The following is a 5585-nucleotide window of genomic DNA, read 5'->3' on the forward strand; positions in this document are numbered from 1 at the left end:
GCATCCCAACACGTACCGCCCATGTAGGTCCCAGCACACACACACACACACACACACACACACACACACACACACACACACACACACACACCGCACACCGCGGATGGAGATTTAGAGGGCAGTAAATCTGCCGGCGCTGCTCTGCAATCTGGTAAACGACTGGCCATCAAAGCTTCGCCACAGCTGAGAGCGGAGAGAGTAAAGGAGACAGAAAGTCGTCCTGGCCGAGGCACAGGAGGCCTTTTTGGACTCAAGTGTAGGACGAGTAGACGAGTGATAAAAAAAACAAACTGGAAGCATGAAGCAGAATCACAAATGGAATCACAAGTGATCAAATCTAAATGATAATCAGTGCTCAGTTTGACTTAATTGCCTCCCAAAACTGTCCAACAAATCAATGTTGACATAAATCTGTGATACAAATACTATAAATAAGGTTTGATACGACCACCTGACTACCTCCTCGCTCTATAGTTAGACCACCTGACTACCTCCTTGCTCTATAGTTATCAGTATCTACAGACACAGGGCTCTGCAAGATGTGTTTGAAGGAAATCCAGGATGTCAAACAGCAGCTAAAACAGGTTAACAAAAAGATAATAAGCTAAAGCTACTGATGACAGGGTAAAAGTGAACGCACCACATGACGTGGCGATTGAGACAGGAGACAATGAAATTAAGGAGCATCCCTTTTCCAGTAAAACCGGGTAGGTCTTTAATCTCTGTAATCATCATTACAAAAACAAAGCAGCGTCTATAGACATTCGGTCTTCCTCCAGTAGCGCGTGCAGCATTGCTAATGCTCGTTAATGATGGGGACTCCACAGGTCTCCTTTTAAACTTCTGGGTAATATATGTCACTATTGCACAGCATTTAACCTTGACTAGCTCGAAATCCCCCCAAAACAGGCTGAAAATGAAGAAACTCTTGAAACGCATAATTATCATGGTGTGTCTATTATGTCCTATTATGAATCCCAATGAGTTTCCTCTGGCTGTGGGACTGAGTATGTGAGAGCATTTCCCTCTGAGCACATGACGCAAACAAGTCTTAATTACAATATTTTCCGGACATATCTTCGTCCCGCCTGAGCTTGATGTAAGGCCCTCTTTGTTCTCCTCCCCAGTGCAGCATGTGTTAGTGATGCACTGGAAGCAAAAGTCCTGTGAAACACCTTCGTCTGTTTACACACACCGTGCTGGGAAGCGGCAGTGACTCTTTCTGCACCGTTAAAAGAGGTGCTAAAAATGACTCATCCCTCTTAAAAGTGTGGTGTGATGGATGCTTTAGCGTGACTCTGCTGCTAAGTCAAAGTGAGAGCACCAGTGTGGAATACTGACCTTTACATCTAAAGTTTCTTATTTGCTCACTCTGAAAACCACCAAAGAACTGAGTCATCCAACATTAATATGTGGGTGTTTGTGTGTGTGTGTGTGTGCGTGTGTGTGTGTGTGTGTGTGTGTGTGTGTGTGTGTGTGTGTGTGTGTGTGTGTGTGATGTAATTGCCAACGACACATTAAGCTGTAGGGAACCGGCAGAGTCATGATGTGCAACCTCATATGTTATGGAGGTGATGTGACAGATCTCAGTGCATGCACACCACACACACACACACACACACACACACACACACACACACACACACACACACACACACACACACACACACAGATGCATAGACAGTGCAATGTGTCACAGGACTGTCACAATATCCTGCTTAGATGTGCATCTCTCGCGCTGATGTGCCACTGAGTAACCCTCTATATTTAGATCCTGTTGATTCTTTTACATAAACCCCCGTGCAGAGAATATAACCGTCGGTGTACAAAGGTGGAATAAATTGGGAAATCCCAACAACATTAGCTCGTTACGTAATAGTCACACTTACATCCTGGGCTTTCAGACTCAAAGAGAACTGGAAATATTATATTTTATAGAGAAAGTTAATCAAAAAGAAACATTCAGGAAGACATGTATTACTTATAGGAATAGTAATACATTTAGCTCACTCTCTTTAGTCATAAAATACACACAGCCTGGCACAATCTCTGTTACACATTAATAAAAATGTATTCATTCATAGTTATTTATTAAATATGTATGCACCCTTTATTAAACGTTAATGTACTCAAAATCAAGTTGAGGGCTGCAGGTCAATTAACCCTTTACTTTAAGTCCCGCCCTCAATCGCAGACTGGCCAATCATGGCGTAGCATCGACCAGCTGCCACCAGGGTCCGGCTCCATAGACTCTCATGCAACTGTTCCAGATTATCTTCATTTTCAGGCTGTTTTTGTGTATTTGGAGCGAGTCACGGTCAAACGTTGTGTAAAAATGATACTTGAGTCCCATTCAGGTTGGAAATGTTACGTTTCCACACAAAAAAAAGCTGTTGGACTCACATTAAAACCCTTTAAAAACAGGGTGCGAAAATCCCCCTGCGCCTATTATCAGACAAAAAAACAACAACATATTATCTCCGGAACCACATGGTTGTTTAACTTCATTTAAATTGCTACAATACCGCAACCCATGTGAGAAGATACATCTGGTGTGAAACATAATTAAAGTAACCGTTAAGTTTAAGTATTTACGTAAACTACATTTTTGAACCGAATGACACAGTTTTTTGACTGAAACTCCTTTGAACACCCAAATGCTGTGTTCTATTATGATTAATGTTGCAGATTCTGATTCTTTTGGTCCTACTCTTTCCAAAAAGGTGTGTTATTAGTATGTGGGCTGTTGTTTAGGCACCATCATACAGTTTTAAAAACTCGGTGACCGCTCAATTATGCATTTTTGGGAAATCTTGCTCATATCGTGCTGGATGTTCATAGTTATGATCAAAATATCTTTTAAAAGTGATTTTTTTGCAGATATACATTTTTTTCCCAAGACTTTGCTGAACAAATACATACAATAAACAAACGTATTGGAATTCATTTGGGGGTTCCTACGACGACTCAAACACAGGGCAAAAGAAAAAAAAAGTCTGGAACCAAACCTGGTTATGCGGGGGTGCCCTTAGTGACAGTGTGGGCTCCACCGCAGCTTGAAGGAGGAGGGGGGCGGGGCTTAGATAATGTTCAATGCAACCATTGGTGTCACTGTATGCCCTCCTCTGCCTGTCTGTGTCAGTTTTTAGCTCTTGGTGTCATCCAAACCAACTGTCTCTGCTTTCACGCTACACTTTATGACATTATGACGGTCTTTCACAGTCTCTGCGCCTGAGTTATAATCATGTCTGTTGGCTGCTACTCCAGGTGAAAATTGCATTAGGCAACTGGGTTTCGCGGCCATGATGGAGCGATTCCTGCTGCTCCGTGAAAGATGATGTAATTTCTCCTCTAATCTGAGCCACGTTGGTGTCTGCAGCCTGTGAAGTTGCTTGCAGTTGCGTGTAAGATTAATCCATTTGAGCTGCGGTACTTAACCCTTTGGTGGCACACATTAGACATCCGATGTAGTAAAGTAGGTTCAGAGCACAAGGGGTTTCGCTCCTGTGGTTTAGGCGTGGAGCGGGATTCTTTTCATATAGGCCACATTAAATGCTCCCATGAATACCCTCATGGACCTACCTTAATACAAATGTCCTAATGCACTTCTAATGGGAAGGTAAGGGAGTTCATTGTCATTGTAAAACATACAATGAAATGAATGTACTAATATACTTCTAAAAATGTACATCTAATAATGTAAATGTACTTCTAATGTACTAATAGATGTACATGTACTACTAATAAATGTAAATGTACTTCTAATGTACTAATAAATGTAACGTACATGTACATGTACTAATGTACTAATAGATGTAAATGTACTTCTAATTGTACTAATACAAGTAAATGTACTTCTAATGTACTAATACAAATAATGTACTAATGTACTAATAAATGTAAATGTACTTCTAATGTACTAATACAAATAATGTACTAATGTACTAATAAATGTAAATGTGTTCTAAATGTACTAATAAAAGTAAATGTACTTCTAATGTACTAATACAAATAATGTACTAATGTACTAATAAATATAAATGTGTTCTAAATGTACTAATAAAAGTAAATGTACTTCTAATGTACTAATACATGTAAAAGTACTTCTAATGTACTAATAAAATAAATGTACTAATACATGTACTAGTGTAATAATACATGTACATGTACTAGTGTAATAATACATGTAAATGTACTTCTAATGTACTAATACAAGTAATGTACTAATACATGTAATTGCACTATTGTACTAATAAATGTAAATGCACTTCTAAATGTACTAATACAAATAAATGTACTTCTAATATACTAATGAATGTAAATATACTTCCAAATGTACTAATACATGCAAATGTACTTCTAATGTACTAATACATGTAAATATACTAATACAAGTAAATGTACTTCTAATGCACTAATGTACTTCTAATGCACTAATGCAAGTAAATGTACTAATACATGTAAATGTACCAATAAAAGTAAATGTTCTAATGTACTAAAGTACTTCTCCATCCCCTGCATCAGCCTTTGAACAAGACTCCTCTCTCCTCTAAAACCAAACGCTTTTTAATCCCAACACTTGCCAAGTTCTTTTTCTTTTCTTATTATTTTTCCTTTCTGATGGCGCTACCCTTCTGTCAAGGCGGTATAACTCTGCATTAGTACTTTAAGCCTCTCTCTCTCCACTCCCCGTAATGCTCACTCTAACACTGGAGCCTGCCTGTCCAGCCGGCGAGGCTCCAATCAGGCCGCTGTATTAAAGTCTTCTTAATCTGAAGAAAGATAATTGGAAACAATCGAGGAGAAAGTAAAAGGCGACGAGGCGAACGCGGCGAGGAGACGTCGGTGTGGGAAAATGTTGGCTTTTATGGATGGGAGATAAAACCGTGATATGACAAGTACACACTTACAAGTACAAGTATGGGTAATGATCATGCAGCTTATCAGTTTACTGTATTATAGAGAAGGCTGCAACAATAACCAAGCCAGTAGAAATCCGACTTCACACTTCCTCTTCTTGTCGCTCTCCTTGTCTCTCTATCTCACACACACACACACACACACACACACACACACACACACACACACACACACACACACACACACACACACACACACACACACACACACACACACGGACATTTGTTTAACGTTCCTTGTACTACAAAGTCTATCAGAGGGGGCACCTATTATTCTGCTTCACAACTATTTTTTTCCTCCCGCTGTCTCATCTTTGTTCCCCTCTCTGTTTGGGCTCACTTTTAAATGCTAATGTATGCAATATTCCATTTTCTTCGGCAGCACCTTCAGCTCCTCTGCTGTGTTTCTGTGCTGCGTTTCCCACAGATCAGCTGTCAATCAGATGGCGTGGGCGGTGCCAGTGACAAACACAACACTTCCTGTGCATGAACATGAAGCTGTCAGCGAGTTCTCCAGAGCAATGAAATGTGTGTTTTGTCGTTAGGGTTAGATTTCAAACACAGGTATGTCACGACTTCCCCCTTTTGTTTTAAAACAATTATCACATTTTATGTGTGAATGCATTGCCATTCATTGATATAGAAGAGTACAGACAAAATGCAATT

The sequence above is a fragment of the Taurulus bubalis genome (genome assembly GCF_910589615.1).
Source record: "Taurulus bubalis genome assembly, chromosome: 17".
In the NCBI taxonomy this organism is placed as follows: domain Eukaryota; kingdom Metazoa; phylum Chordata; class Actinopteri; order Perciformes; family Cottidae; genus Taurulus; species Taurulus bubalis.